Below are 17,322 nucleotides of genomic sequence, written 5' to 3' on the forward strand. Positions count from 1 at the left end.
AACGCAAGAAAGGGGGACTTTCTAAGTCCTCACTTCTCTGAATTCTATATCGTCTATACCAGAGTGTGCATGGTGGGGGGTGGGGGTGGGGGGTGTGAAATCTATGAATGTCTCAAGGAAACTTACTTCCCTAAGAATCTGTTCTGCATTGAGTTCCTTTTAACAAGAGCCAACTTTTTAATTGAAAATGTATTTCCTTACTTAAGTGTATGAAGGATGTCATTTAGTACAATTCTGAACAGGCCTTAATAAATCATATATCACAATCATAATAAGAATGACAAGAAAAGGGGGCATTGTGAATAACCACACACATTAGTCGCTCACCTTTTGTGTCCCTCCAATAACAGCTAATGGAGCTGGATGGTAGCCATGTTGACTCGAGGCACTGGATAAGATACCTCCCCATTCCCCACAAATCCCCTCTCCTTACTGTCTTCTGGGAACTGATGACCCCTCGACTGTTCTTAGCTTGCCTCAGTATCTAAAACTTCAATTCCAGTTCCCGGAGCTCCATTTTTTTTTCCTGCTGGGATAAAGCTATCTCACAGTAAAGACATTGGCACCCCCAACCAACTTGTTTTACAGCAAGTGAAGCAATCTTTAGAACCTCACTCTCACTGCAAAAGAGATGTTCTCTGTAGAACTCAGCAAAAACAGAGGGAAAATTACTATGTGTGGTATAGCTGCCCTTAGCAAATGAACCTAAAAGCAGCAAATAACAGCTTCAGCAAAGAGAAGGCCTCACCTTCCCTCATCAACCAGTGAGTACTTAGGGCACACTTTGTGGGCATGCTATTTCTGGAAGCACCAGGCCAAACTTTTTTAAAATTACTTTTTATAATTCCTTTTAAGTTTTTTTCAAATCATAGCACAATTCCATCATTTCCCTCATCAAATCTTCTATACCCCTCCTTGCTGTCTTTCAAATTCATGGCCTCTTTTTTTCATTAATTGCTAAGTGCATATATGTAGTGTCGTGTACACCTTAACCTAACCAACAACTTTCTAATTGGACTTCTGACCCACTCAACAAGAGGGAAATCAGGGCAAGATTTTAAATGCCTCATCCTTTCAAGGCAAAATAAGTAGTATACTGTCTTTCCTGAACAGTTGAAAACAGATCTTTTTATTTAAAAGACTTGCCTATAATACAAAGTAATTCCAGCTAACCAGAATCCACTTAGTTGAGTCTTCGATGGATGAATATTTCTCACCTTGAATAATTTTTTATGTACTCATTGTTATTTTAGGTCAGAAATATTTATAGTCTACTCTCTCAGCAAGCTTTAAGTCACTAAGCCACAAGTGTATGGTCACTAGCCACAAGTACATCATCACTAGGTGTGAGTACATGATTGCTAGACACAAGTATAAAGTTGTTAGCCACAGTTACTACTGTACAGTAAACAGATCCTGATCAATAGCCCTCAGATTTTACTCATTTGATAAACCACTATTCTTCTCTCTTCGTCCATGAGTTCAAGTCTTAGATTCCAAACATAAGTCCCATCATGAACCTGTGTCTTTCTATGCCTGGCTTATTTCGCATAACTCAAGTTCCCCCCTGGGTTCACTAACACTGCTTCGAAGGACAGGTTTTCTTCTCTAGACTCTCAATAGTACTCCATGTTTAAAGTTATACAGATAGAACACCTTGAACACATAGGCTGGTTCCATATCTTGCCTATTGTAAATGCTCCAGTGGATGTGGTATGCAGGTCTCATTTTTATATATTTGGTTTTACTTCTTTTGAATAGATAGTCAGCAGTGAAGTTTCTAGGCTATGTTGGCAGTACTATTTTTTTCAGCCTTTTATTTTTTATACATTTTCATTAAAATATGATTACATCATTTCCCCTTTCTATGTGCTCCCCACAGCCTCTCTGGGATCCATCCCTTCAACTTTCAGCTCTTTCCATGTACCCCTGACTCTCAAGTGGATAGCCTCTTCTTCCCCAATTATCACTGTTGTATGTGTGTGTGTCTGTGTGTATGTGTACAAATATACAAATATGACCTGCTGACCCATTTTTGTTGTTTGTGTGTATATGGTTTCAGGGCTGGACACTGTATTAGACGACCAATGGGAGCTGGTCTCTGGGAGAAGCTAATTCTCCAACCCCTCAGCAGACATCACTTGCCTGTAGCTCCTTGCTCAGGGGTGTGACCCGGTGAGGATTTTCCACTTCCTTCATTAGCTTGTCTACTGATATTGCCATTGTTCAGACCTTGCGACAATTTCTATGAGTGGATTTTCACAGCAGACTTCCTGGTTTTCTGGCTCTTATCTTTCCACACCCAGGTCCATGATGCATCCTGAGTCATAAATATGAGAGCTATGATGTAGATGTATCCACCGGGGCTGGACTTCCCACAGACTGATCTCTGCACTGAAATGGCCATATCTAATTAGAATCTTTAGTTAACTAAATATCACCCATAATTTTTATTAAAAAAATGTAGAGTTTATAATAGTTTATAATCACCATGCGCCAAGCACATTTAAGCTGTGTAACAAGTATTTGGGAGCAGAATTTATTATTCTCTCAATTTTACAGATGAAGAGTCGGGCTCAGAGGAGTCACTGCATCTGTGTCTGTGGGACTGGAGGCCTAGGCCTGAAAAGAGAACTGAATTCTGAATGTGTTTTATTGGTCAAGATTTAATTCTGGCCACAGATTAAGTCCAGCAAAGACTTAGAGGCTTGGAAAAGCTTTAAATACATCAATTGTTTGTATAAATTGGGTGACAAACCTCAGGTGTCCTAGGATGTATACTACATAGATCTCCGGGTTCTGTCTATTCCCTATATATGGCACCCAATATGATTCACAGGATCCACATCCCCCCCAACCCGTGTGACTTCCAGTGGAGCCAAAAGGAGCACTGGTAGAGTTGTCACTTGAAGGTCTACTTCTCCTGGTGAATACTAGAACCTACTTGCCATGGTTTTAACTAAGGTGCAGTATCACAACACAAGACTAATGTATTGGTTAAGAACTCACTCTGAGGGAATGGCCAGCCAATAACTGGCCCAACTTGAGAACCATCCCATGGGCAAGCATCAATCCCTGACACTAAATAATGTTATTCTGTTTTGCTTTCAGTCAGGAGCAAGCTGTCCTCCGAGAGGCTCCACCCAGCAGATGACTCAGACAGACATAGACACCCATAGCCAAACAGTAGATGGAGCTTGGGGACTCATGGAAAAATAGGAAGAAGGAGTGAGGGCTCCAAAGGGGATAGGAACTCCACAGGAAGACCAACAGAGTCAACTCACCTGAGCCCCCAGAGTTCTCATAATCTGAACTACCGTACATGGGCTGGACCTTGGCCTCCGCACACAAATGTGGCAGATGTGTAGCTTGGTCTTCATGTGGGGCCCAAACAAAAGGGGAAGGCGCTATCCCAAAAGCTGTTGCCTGTATATGGGATACTTTGTTCTAACTGGGCTACCTTGTTTGGCCTCAGTGGGAGAGGAAGTGCCTAGCTTCACAGAGACTTGAAGTGCCAGTGTAGGTGGATACCCAGGGGTGAGATACTCAGAGGATAAGGGGAGGGAGGATAGGAGAAAGATTATGGGAGGAGGTGACTGGGGTGGGGGGCAGTGAGTGGGATGTAAAGTGAGTAAGTTTTTTTTTTTTTTTTTAATAAAACCTCAGTTTGCTCCAGTCTAAGTTCTACACCTGTGTCTCCCATTTGGCCCTCACAGCAACCTCTGAGACAAAGGAAATTTAAGTGACTCAACTTTACTTGCTGATGGAGGATTTGGGCTCAAGAAGATGGACTGCAGTGTAGAAAGAAATTTTCTGTTTAAAAAATGAAAACAGACTTGATTACTGAGAGACAACCAACCTGTGGCTGATCGCCCTTGTATTGTTAAGCAGAGCAGCCTAACATATGTGTTCCCATCAAATCTGTATGTTGAAAACCCAATCCTCCCACACCCAGTGTGGTGACGTTATGAGGTTGGGCCTTTGGGAAAAGTAATTGTGATAAATCAACCTAAATCTTTACAGTTGGCATTTTAGCTAAGAGTCCATTTTTTTAAGTATAAATGTGTGCAGCTGGCCATGACCAAAAGATGAGTACACCAAAGAGGCATTCTTCTACCCAAACGTTTATTTCTATGAAGGCTACAAATAAGAATTATTGTCAACCCTTGAGGGAGCTAAAATTACAGAAATCTTGACTCGCATTTAATTCAAAGGTTTTGCGATCTTTATTAGTTCTTTGAGAATTTCACACCGTGTACTTGATCCTACCCACTCCTCCCAGCTCCTCCTAGATCCTCCTCTCCCTTCCTCACTCACACAACTTTGTGTCCTCTCCCTCTTCTCCTTCTTTCTCCTTCTCCTCTCCTCCTTCTATCTCCTTCTCCCCTTCTTCTTTTTCCTTCTTCCTCCTCTTCTTCCCCCTCCCCTCCCCTCCCTCTCTCCCTCCCTCTCCCCCTCTCTTCCTCTTCCTCCTCCTCTCTTCTTCTTCTTCTTCTTCTTCTTCTTCTTCTTCTTCTTCTTCTTCTTCTTCCTTCTTCTTCTTCTTCTTCTTCTTCCTTCTTCTTCTTCTTCTTCTTCTTCTTCTTCTTCTTCTTCTTCTTCTTCTTCTTCTTCTTCAAGTCTAACTTGTGCTGCCCGTGTATTCCTGGGTATACAGCTATCCACTGGAACTTGATTAACTTATTGGTTCACATCCTTAAAAGAAACAAAGCAAAACAAAACAAAAACCCTCCTCCTAGTAGCTATCAATTGCCAGTGGTTCCTCAGCTAAGGCGTGGGAACCACCTCCCCACTCCATGCTAAGACTTTGTCTGGCTTGAGCTTGTGCAGGCCACATGCATGCTCTCCTAGCCATTGTGAATTCATAAATGTAACTGCCTTGTTGTCTCCCATACCCACCATTTCCTTATAGCTATTCACCACCTCTGGCTCTTACAACCTTTCTCCCCCCTCTTTGCAATGATCCTGAACCCGTAGGAGGAAGGGTGTGGTGTAGGTGTCCCATTCAAGGCTGAGCACTCTACAGTTTCTATTCTCCTACTCTCTGCACCTTGACCCCTTGTGGCTCCTGTACTAATTGCCATCTATTGAAAAAAGGGGCTTGCTGATGAAGGTTAAGAGATGCACTCGTCAAAGATTTTTTAAAATAAGAGATTTAAAGGCTTATGAACCCCAGGATGTATAGTTTTAACTTTGTCATTTTCTCTATAATCATTATTTTTTTTTCAAAATGCCATTACACCAAATTACTCCTATCTTCCCCCAAATTCACAATTCATAATCAAGGATAAAGATGTGAGGCTCACACGTGCCCCCTGCATGATTCTAACTTGAGAGTCAAGTCTCTGCTTTGTTCTATATCACAGAATTACCAACTTCGTTGATACAGTTTACTAAATCGAATTGACCTCACACTGAATTACCTGGCTCTAGCATCAACTAGGGCATGAAGAGTACATTAGGAGGAGTTCTTGGCTGTAACTAGGTTACATTCACCCAGACATTATCTGGCCTCAGAAAGGAACTGTCTCAGCTGTAAAACATTTAACTCAACCATTTGAAACCATGGCCCTATGTGACTGCTAGGAGTTGGTGGGGCTTTTTAACAGCTCAGCTATTCTACTGACCTATTTATTTCTGGGGTTTGGCTCCTTTGGCAAGAAGGGAGCCTTCCTGGAAAAAAGCAGCAGCCATGAGAAGGAATGTCGTGTAACCTTCATCAGCTAATGTGCACAGGCTATCCAGAGACAGTTCATGGGAAGCAGGGCTGGTTCTTATTCCTATGCCCTTGAGTCTGAAACTGGCCTTCTAGGGATTCTCCAGGCTCTCACTGAGCCCAGGGAAAGTTTGCAGAAGTTCCCTGGAATGCAGAAATGGGTGGAGAGCTAGAGTTAAGGCTCAACTTACAGTGCAAACATCAAGACACTTGGAGTTCAAAGTGCTACCCCACCCTGGCAGTTAGTTGAGGACAGGGAGAAAAGTAGCAGATGTCAGGCCCCAAGCCTAACTAGACCAGGCTGAATTGGAGAAGGGCAGTCTGGGGGAGCCGGAGAGCATTGCATATCTTCTCTCCAGCAAAGGCTACTGTGTGCTTGGCGTGAACAGTGAGCTGACCACATATCTGAATACGGATTCAAAAAGGAGAAGTGGAGCGGGAGCAGACACACCCCTCCTCTAGCCCCAACAATGCACAGTAGGTGGATTTGAAAGAATGACTCGCCTTTAAACGTGAAGGGAGGGTGCTGAGACATTTAGACAAAATGAAAAAATTACACCAGAGCCATCACTCTGAAACTACAACCCACCCAGCCCAGAACACTACCTACTGAAAGAAGTTTCTCAGGTACACTGAGCCAGCCAGGGGCAATCCATGGACTTAGCCTCATGGAGAAGTACGCATATTACAAACACACACCCCGTAACTGGCCCTCCAAAGGACTCTATCATCCCTTTTCATTTTAATGCATACAGGAACCACAGTGTTCAAATTCGCCATTTCTCTGGGACTGATAGATCCCCACGAGAGAGAGCCTGTGTTCAAAATGCACAGATCTCCATGTTTCCTCCAAACGTTTGTTTCCCCGTTGCTCCCTCCTTCAGGAGCCATCGAATGTGTTTATCTCTTTCAACCTAAGACAAGCCAGGCACAATTAATTTATTAGGAGTCCTTGACTGATTGATTCGGGAAAGTTAATTTCATGGAAATAGGCTTGACCTCTGCGGCCCAACTATTGGCAGCCTGATCCTGAAGAAGCTGGAGTGCGTACTCTCTACCAACCAGCTGAATGCAGACTGTCCGATAGTTTCCTTGCATCCCGGGCCTTTGAAGATGAGCCGATCCGATCATTATCTTCCTCTCCCTTAGTCCTCCCAGCTTTCCAAGTCCTTGAAGGGAACAAAGAGCCTAGGAACTCACTCGGTTGGTAGCTGAACCTGTGGACATCAGTGTTTTGGCATGTGAGAATTTAGATGAGGGGCCAAGGCTCTGGCTCAGTCAGGTAAGTGACTGCCAAACAAGCAATCAGACCTGAGTTCAAATCCCCAGGATGCTTGTAAGAAAGCCAGTTATTGGGACCTGTACTTGTAATCAAGCACAGCTGGATCACTGGCGCTCGCTGGCCAGCCAGTCTAGCTGAAGAGGTCAAGGCCAGAGTAGTGAGAGATCCTATCTGAAAAAATAAGCGAATGGATAAGTAATTAGCAAACAAACAAGGTGAGTGGCACCCTGAGAAACGACATCAGACGTTGGACTCTGACCTCCATACACACAGGCACCTCCACCACATGCAAACACACACGTCACACCCACAAGAAAATTTAGACAATAGAATAAGCAATCATAAGAGAAGAGATGGTGCACTTTCCAGCGCTGTGTTCTCTGATCCTGGGATGGTTTCAGAAGGAAGGGTGTAAAGGCTCCTGAGGATTCCGGATTTGGAGAATGGATACAGAACCAAGGACAAGGTCTCCAAAGCTGGCCAGCAAACAGGGGACTCAAAAGCAACTGACAGACAGCAAACATCCTCTGGAGCGCTTATCATGGATCTTCTGATTCATCAAAGATCCAGCCATTGGAGATAAGGCTTCAAAAGGAATTTTAGATTGTTTTGCTGTTTAACATGAAATCAGAGAGACAAGGTGTGTTTTTATGTCTTCCTCCTCGCTACTATAAATTAACAGGTACCCTTCTCTCAAAACATCTGAGGCTTTTGTTATAGAGCCAAAATTGATCAAAGGTTACAACAATCTAAAAACAAAAGAAAGGGAGAGAGAATTCTCTGGTTGCCCAGTTGCTAAGCAACCCTGTCTGTCCTGATCACTGCGTCCGAGGGCCTTTGCCTTCACTCGCCGATATTCGCGCTCCGTCTATGATATATACCAGCAGCATGTTTATTCTTCTGTAAATGTCCAGCAAATAAAAAGCAATGAAGCCCTTTCACTGAAATTATTCATGTGCTAAAACCTTTTATCCACATCACTGGTGTGACTGACAATATCCTACCAGCAAGCTTTCCAAATTAGTTCATGTTCTGGTATTGTACTCCTGGGCCTTCTTTCGTTAATAAAAGAAAAGAGAGCTACAACAGTTTTATTTAAGCTTTCTATAGTCTAGCATTATGGCTCCTCAATACTGATGATTAAGATGTCATGTCTATTACAGGCACTTTTTTTCCCTTCTCCTAGTTGCTGTCAACTTTCTAGGAAAAAAAAATCACACCTTTGGAATGATTTCCCCCAGTTAGAACCTTTTGGCTTGCCTTAGAGCTAATCTACAGAAGAGCATGTGAGTGGTTGCTGTACATTCTGGAACCTTCCTGTAAATCCACATGCAATATTGCTATGACTTGCCCTGGGAACAGAAGAAGACAACTCCTTTGGGCTCTTGACCCACATCCATCCTCTGCTTCCATGTGACCATACTCCCAGCCCCCTCCACCCACCAGGTGACCATAGCAAGGAGTGCATTCAATGTATCTAGTTTTAGCTACAAGAACCCTTTGCAGGCTATCCACCTAGCGCTCACATGACCACAGAGACCCAGAAACTTCCTTAGTTTTCTCTTCTCCACTTGCCTCATAGGATATCACTGGAACCCCACTCCTTGGAAGATTTGTTTATGAGCCTGAATCCCAGGGCTTGGCCCCCTCAAGTGAGAGACACAAGTCTCTTCCTCTGCTCTGATTTTCAGACTGTAGGAGGAGTTTGAAGAAAGAAGGACCAACCCTTTTGCCATAGACCAAACGTCTTCTCTTCTTTCTCTCTAACTTCTCCCCTGCTTCAACTCAGAAGATCCTACTTCCATTTCTGGAGGAATAGAGGAAAGGGGGACACTCTGCTAAACCAGAACCTAAACCTTTGGGAGCTTAAATCAAAGGAGATTTAGTATGGAACAAGAAAGCAATGAATAGAATTAAGAAATTTAAGGAATGCCAATGGCCTTCAACAAAAATTATTGGACTACCTATGTGCTGGGTCCCTGGAGCTACACAAGACAAATATATTAAGTATACATAATATAAATGACAATATCTTTACATTTACTACGCCTTTGGGTAAGACGGAACTCCAAGTGAATGCCTATCCAAGTGTCTCTGTAGAGCAGGTCAAAGTCTTTCTTATCTTGCTGTCAGCTTGTAATAGCTATTAAGTCTTCTGAAACTGGCTCCTAATTGATTGTTCCAGTCAGGGCTGAAATAGCAAAGTTCAAAGCTTACCTCCAAGAGCCCTAAGCTAGAAGAGGGACCTGCTAACTTGCATAATGGAGACTTGTGGGGGTTTCAGGCACAGCTAGATCCAGGACAACCAGTGACGAGTTGTTTCGGCTCCATTTCTCCATTTGTCAGTTCTTCCTGTCTAGTCTGCCTACTGTATGGTGCAAGACTGTTGCACGTTACTCTAAGTTCATGACCCCTTCCTAAATAATCTGAGTAGAAACAGATAGGAGTAGACACATCCCTGACTGAAAAGCTGCCAGGTTCTCATTGGCTTAGCCTGAGGCAAACTCCGTTGTACCCACCAGGCCAGAGATGTGGATGTCTGAATAAAAAAAGACTAGGTACTGCTCAAGGACTTCTGTGTCCAAATGAGAAGGGATGTTCTGAGCAACTAACAATAGTGCCCAGCCTACAAACCCCTCTACTATCCCTATACCCCAGTACACCAAGAGCTGGTATTCTAAAGCTCTGATAAAACTCCATGTCCTTCTGACATGCAGTATCTATTGACTGTTCACTGAGTATTACCATGGTCCCAGCCCTTAGTGGGTTTTGAAAATAGTTGTGACCAAGTAAATAATCCTTGTTTAGGGGTGCTCACCTTTATTCCAGGCACTCCTTCCGAGCCCCACCTCTGCCTGTGTCTTCAGTTCCATTTCCTCCCCTGCTCTACCAATCAGCAGTTCCATCCTCAGAACCCCCCCCCCCGCCATGCCTGTCTTCAGTTCTTTTCATGCAGTACCATGTGACATCATCAGGTTTTCACTTCTCACCCATCTCATCCTTTGCAACCAAGTCAAGCATCTCTTCACTGTGGAGCTGCCTCAGATTGCCTATCTGAAGCAGTTGCTCCTTCCTCTGCATAACTCCTGCAGCTCTGAGCATCTTATCCAGACTTCACACACCTTCCAACAGGTCCAGTGTTCTGGTTACTGGCATGCCTGCATTCTTGAAAGAATTAGAAATTCCTGGATATCATCATGTCTTTTTTAGCCCATACCCCTACCCCAAGCAGATAGCAAGTGTTCACTAACTATTAAATGAAACAGGGAAGGCTTTAATAAAATGTTTATAGGTATCTTAGTGGCTTGTGTCTGCCAGTGAGCCCTCGTTTTGACCCCTGGCCCTGATTGTTGGGCAATGCACACACATAATTAAAATACATCTCTGAGCATCTCTGCTGGAGCAAACGTAAGGACCATCATCAGCATCTCCTCTTGCAAGCATTGCTATCTCATAACTGGGCACTGGAACAATAGGATGGAACATGGGGCAAGGCTTCTACTGTTCTCCCAGAATTTCCATGAATATCCAAAGCAGAAGGGAAAGTACTCAAATACTGAGCATTCCACTGTGAGCTGAGAGGCACTGTTTCAAACAACAGCCTTCCCACCTTCAGTCCTATAGAAAGAAGCATTGCCCTAGCTGAAGAGGTAGCCTCTGAGATGACAGGCTCTGAGATGACAGGCTTTCTAAATTATTCAGGAAGCAAGGAAAAATCACACACTTCGCCTCATCAGACTTCCTTAGGAGAGTCTGAGACATCTGCAGGAAGTGGGAATGTCTTCACATAACAATGGTGTGGAAACAACCTCTGGAAAATCTTTAGAAAACAAGTCATTTCCCCATCACCTCTCTCGTCCTCTGCATCCCGGCCCTCTTGGGAAGCGGGACACATTTGAAGATCTAGCTTCCTTCAACACATGAGAGGCCCATCTGAACATGATCTTCCTCACCGCCAGCACTTACATAGAAATGTACAAGTTTCAGGAGCTCCGACATGAGTTACTTTTCTAATTCCCAAGGGAAATATTACATACTCTAGGTGAGACAGTCAGTTTAGCACAGAGCCCTCCGAAATAATAGTGGGACTAACTTCTGGATCAGAGGATGTTCTGGTTACTAGAATATACATCCATGTCCGGGGTGGGGGAATCTTTTGGGACTGAGTCCATGTGGCCAGTCTAGAAACACAGATAGGGTATGGGTCTGTGTACACTGATTGAGAAACAGTTGTCTTTTTTAAAAATTTAAATTTTTATTAGCTTACAAAGTAGCAGGTTTCTTTGTGCCTTTTTCATAAACCTTAGATTTATTCGACCTCTTATTTGACCTTAGATTTATTTATCCTCTTTTCCCCAAGTCTCCATTCCCTTGTTTCCACTTAGACATTTCCATCTCTAGGATTCGTCCTTCACTTTTGTACCACAAGGCTTCTACCATCCTCCTCGGGCATATGTTTACCTCTATGACTCCTTCAACCAACACTGAAGACAAAGTGACACTTGCATAGCCAGGATCAGTGGCCTATGCAGCTACAAACCATCTCTAAGAAGCATCTGTTTTGTTCTAGGCACAGGACTTGCCTCTTATTCTCTCCAGTCCTGAGAAGTAAGATCTCTTTATCTATCTTTCATGGACGACAAAATGGATAGTCAAAGAGGTTAAGCAACATTCCCAGAAGCTCTTGGGAAGGAAGTAGTAGAACCTCCAACATTTATTTAATCATGAAAACTGTACTTTAAAGTACATGCTCTCCCCACCTCCCCCAAACACAGAGCATACTGTGATCACAGAGAAATGCCCTTCAGACAGCTCTACTTCCTCCCTGTAAGCATCTCTTAACCTTGCATGGCTATCTGAAGATGGTTGTCTTTCAGACAATACCATTTACTTGGAAGTAACAGGGCACACACATTACAGAGTGACAAAGGGCTTGAGAAGGTGGGACGTGATTGAGGAAGAAGACTGATGGAAAGAGTGAGACTTGGCCAAAAATGATATTACAGAATGGGACCATGATATCTGGAGGTTTATACGGTGTGTGTGTGTGTGTGTGTGTGTGTGTGTGTGTGTGTGTGTAAAGTGGGATACAGTAGAAGGGTGTGCTGGAAGATGCTTGTGCAAGGAGTTTCCACTGGCTCAAGTTTGCCTTGGATGGCTTTCTTTCCAATAATCAACCTTTAGAAAACTTGAATCTCTGACTTCTATTTGCTGTTTCTCCTTCAAAATGGATTTCATAATGCCCACTTAGGAATAAATGGGATCTTCTTACTCAATGGGACACTATGACAAGTGTCCCCAAAGAAATCTTAGGATGCTTTCAGTCATCATACCCATACACGACCCTTTGCACATCATTGTTACATGGCATTAACCATTTTTCCATCTCTTTCATTGAAAAAAAAAAAACTTTCAACCATAGAGAATTGTCATTAATTTGAGGCAAGAACTAGTTTTTCTACATTTTGATGTTTCCAGTGTATGATTAAAAGGAGCAATTTCCAAATAGGCGTCTTTGAACCTCACATGTAATGTTGAGTGGTTTTGCTAGATAGTTTTCAGATGTGCTGTTCATGTTATTTGATGAGAGCTGATGGTGGTGTTAATTTGTTATTGAATCCTACAGAATGTCAAGTTCTCTTTCTGATGAATAGATATCTGCATGCTAAGGGGAGGCCTCCAGTACATCTGTGACTCAGGCAGACTTTTTCTGCAAGGCATTCTGGGATGCATTTCTTTTTACAGGCATCTACTTACTTTTTGTTTTCTTAAGTGTTATTTTTGTTTGTTTGTTTGTTTGTTTGTTTTAGTCAACTACTATATAGTCTCCTTCAGAGTGAGGTATGAATTTTTTTCTAAAGCTGGAGGCTGAATTATCTTGGTTAAAAACTGATTCATGGATGAGGAGATGGCTCAGTAGATAAAGAGCTTGCTATGCAAGCATGAGTCTCAATTCCCAGAACCTGTGTAAAATTTGGGTGGATAGTATATCTGTTTTCCAGTGGTGAGAAGGGAGGTGGAACCAGGAGCATCCCCTGTGGCTTATGGCCTAGCCTGATGCAGTCATCAGCAAACAACAAAGACAGCTTTCCAAACAAGGTGGCAAGTGAGGACCAGCACCCGAGGTTCTCTGATTGCACACACACACACACATACACACACACACACACATACACACACAAACACACATATACACACATACACACACATACATGTCACAGACCCTTTGGGCCCCTTTGTCTGCGTGGAACGGGTCTCTAGTCTCGGGTGGGCAAAAGCGTCGGATGAATTGACAGACAGATGTACACAGGAGAGGTTGTGTAGAATCTGAATGTAATTTGTCAAATCGAGCATCAAACTTTTTATACAAAAGACATTAAGGAAGTTGGGTGACACACTTGCAAGGTACAAAGAGGTTACTGGATTTTTACATAAAACAGAGGAATGTAAACACAGAAGATCTAACGGGAACCACCTGGGATAGAATTTATTGTTAACAACTGGGATCAACAAGGGCTCTACCTAAGATTCACTTAATCTTAGAAGCCAGGGTCAAAGGCTTCGTGCCCTTGCCATAGTTTTTATTTTAGTCTATTGTATAGTCCACCTTCCCCTTAGGCCATTGTAAATATGTGTGTATGGGTGTAACTCCACTATAGTTCTAAGTATCTATTCTGGTTTCTCCTTCGGTCTAAAACTTCCTTTTTCCTTAGTGATGGTAAATTCCTGTGTAAGGGAGTGACTTAGCTTTTATTCAGTGATAGTGTAGTACCAGAGGCTATTCTAAATGTCAGTGAATAGCAACATTCTTATTAAATTTTAAGCCTATGGTCTTGCTCAAGGACGATCTAAGACTGTTAAAACACTGGCAAAAGGCTTTAGCTATGTTAAAATTTAATCTTAAAAGACACTTATAATAAGATAATACTAAAAGAGAACATGTAGATCCATACACTAGACTAATGTAAGAATGGAAAATTAATGTATGGGTTAGAGAGAACGCCAGACTCCAAGAGCGAGTTTCTGTGAAACTCTTTTGCCTCGTGAGTAGCTTTTAAGCCTCAGCCTGTCAAGCTGACTTGACTGGAGCACATACACACACATACACTCACATACACACACATACACACATACATACACACACATACACACACATATACACACATACACACACACACACACAAACACACACATACACACATATACACACACATACACACACACATACACACACACACACACACACACTGTACATAGAGTTTTCTGGAGTATTGTATCAGGTAACTAGCTTGACTAGAAAAGGAGAGTCCTTTAATTGTATGATGACTTGTGTATATCTCACAGCCATTGTGAGGACTGACACTGCAATTGGAAAGCCATTCTGACCCTAAGAAGTTGGCGAGCATAGAGGGCCTTGTCTGTGAAGTAACTTTGAATGTCATTGACAGTCAAGATGTTAGTAAACCAAGAATCATACAGACTGCAGAAAATGTGGAACATAGATGGAGCAGAGAGAAGACATCCTCAAGGAGGCAGAGGAAGATGGATAGGGAAATGGCTAAGACAATATATATATATATATATATATATATATATATATATATATATAGCCTATTGTGTTAGGGCAGTGATTCTCAGCCTTCCTAATGCTATGGCCCTTTAATGCAGTTCCTCATGCTGTGGTGACCCCAACCACAAAATTATTTCATTGCTACTTCATAACTGCACTTTTGCATTATGAATTGTAAGGTAAATATCTGTTATAAAGAATATTTGATATATGATCCCCCAAAGGGGTCACAACCCACAAGCTGAGAACCAGAGTCGGGTGGGGGTAAGGGGGTGTCAATCGAAGCCAGTTGTGTTCCTTGATGTCTAGGAGCTCAGCAAGAGCAGAACAAAAGATGCCTAGGCTTATTCACATGGGGACATTTGTAAGATGTTTCCATGGAGGGATGGGGTTGAAGCCCATGAATAAGGCATGAATACAGGAGAAAGAATTAGAAGAAGAAAGAGATGAGCAAGGTTCTCAGGAAGTTTGGTTATAAGAGAGAGCAAAGAAGGTGGTAGGTGATGGAATCATGAATGTACGGGGGTTTGTCTCAGTTTTAAATAATAATCTCAGCATGAAAATGAACTTCTACCCACTCCCCTCAAAACTATGTAGTCCTTTCATAGATTTTCCTTCAGGAAAATTCCCAGATTAAAACTATAAAACCCAGAACTGCCTCTTTGGCATCACCAAACAGCAAGCCATTGTGGTTTGTGGACCAATTGCATAATGATGCTTGAGATACCTCTTCTTTTTTTTTCAATTATTTATTAGATATTTTCTTCATTTACATTTCAAATGCTATTCTGAAAGTCCCCTATACCCTTCCCCCAACCCCCTGACCTGGTCCCCTACTCACCCACTCCCACTTCTTGGCTCTGGTGTTCCCCTGTACTTAGGCATATAAAGTTTGCAAGACCAAGAGGCCTCTCCTCCCACTGATGGCCGACTAGGCCATCTTCTGCTACCTATGCAGCTAGAAACACGAGCTCCGGGGTACTGGTTAGTTCATATTCTTGTTACACCTATAGGGTTGCAGACCCCTTCAACTACTTGGGTACTTTCTCTAGCTCCTCCATTGGGGGCCCTGTGTTCCATCCAATAGCTGACTGTGAGCATCCACTTCTGTATTTGCCAGGCACTGGCATAGCCTCACAAGAGACAGATATATCAGGATCCTTTCAGCAAAATCTTGCTGGCATGTGCAATAATGTCTGCATTTGGTGGCTGATTATGGGATGAATCCCTGGGTGGGGCAGTCTCTGGATGGTCCATCCTTTCATCTTAGCTCCAAACTTTGTCTCTGTAACTCCTTCCATGGATATTTTGTTCCCTATTCTAAGGAGGGATGAAATATCCACGCATTGGTCTTCCTTCTTCTTGATTTTCTTGTGTTTTGCAAATTGTATCTTGGGTATTCTAGGTTTCTGGGAAATATCCACTTATCAGTGAGTGTATATCAAGTGACTTCTTTTGTGGTTGGGTTACCTCACTCAGGATATCCTCCAGATACATCCATTTGCCTAAGAATTTCATAAATTCATTTTTTTAATAGCTGAGTATTACTCCATTGTGTAAATGTACCACATTTTCTGTATCCATTCCTGTTGAGGGAGAGACACCTCTTCTAAGAAGCACAGGGAACTCTCCATGGGAAATGGAGGGTCCAATCCCCTTGTATTGGTCTGAGTGATAAAGAAGAAATGTATATTTCACATAAGCACACACATACACATAATTCGGGTTGGCTAGAATGATCATACACTGGGAAGTCCCTGCAAGTTGCACAAACAAAAAGACAGCTCCTCTGTCCAAGAAACTCGAAGCTGGGGGACTAATGGTTTAACCTCAGTCCAAAATTGAAGCTCCTTGAATGTGTGCTGGTATGAATTTCATTTGAGGGCTAGGGAAACAGGAACCTGATATCTGTAAGAACTGTGTCAGCAAAGAGGAGTGTGCTCAAGAAACAAGCTTGCAAGCATGTGGGCTTTGTCTCCTACTATGTGTTGTTGTATCTGGACTCCAGGCTATGGAAGCTGCTGCCCACGTGCAGGGAGGGACTCCCAGCCTCAGTTTGCTTGCCTCTAGCAACAGCCTCACAGACATAATTAGGAACATGCTTGACTTCTTTCCTAGCATTCCTCAACTAGGTTGAGTTGACAGTTAAGATTAACACTTTCACCCCTGCTTCCAAAAGTACCAGGATTTATATGGCCTCTATCTGGTGAAATCTGAAAACTGACCTCAGGCCTATTACACCATATATCTTTTATTTCTTGGTGGCATAAACTGTACAGTAGATTTTAGATGGTACTTTACACCAAATAGTTTATGTCTGTTCATGTGCACGTATGGTGTGTGTGTTGATGTGTGTGCATGTCAATATGGAGGGCAAAAATTCAAGCTCTCATTCTGCGGGTGCCAATAGCTTAAAGCTCACCACGTAGGTCAGGCCACATTGACCAACAGCCCTCCCTGTTTTCACCTCCTCAGCTTTATGTGAACACATATGTAACACCATGACTGGCCTTTTTTATGTAGGTCCTTGAACTCAAACTCAGGTCTTCATGTTTGCAAAACTGAGCTGCAACCCCAGCCCTATGCTGACCATTTAATTGGCATATTTGTTACTAGACCCCCATCTCTCTAAGGTAGGATGGGACCCTTCTGTGGAACAGATATGTTGCTTTAGTTCTTCTGTCTCTTGATGACACTGGCTTCTTCCTGGATTCAGAGAGAATTTGGGTTTGAAACACAGATGGTTTGTTTTCT

At 42.8% G+C, this 17,322-nt stretch overlaps 1 long non-coding RNA gene across 2 annotated transcripts in view; it reads right to left on the bottom strand.

The window, feature by feature from the left end:
- LOC147000312 (uncharacterized) overlaps window positions 1-17,322 on the bottom strand; it is a 112,167-nt gene that overhangs the window by 69,561 nt on the left and 25,284 nt on the right. The window lies entirely within an intron of this gene.

Source organism: Mus caroli, unplaced genomic scaffold (genome assembly GCF_978045245.1).
Source record: "Mus caroli unplaced genomic scaffold, Mus_caroli_1 scaffold_19, whole genome shotgun sequence".
Classification (NCBI taxonomy): Eukaryota; Metazoa; Chordata; class Mammalia; order Rodentia; family Muridae; genus Mus; species Mus caroli.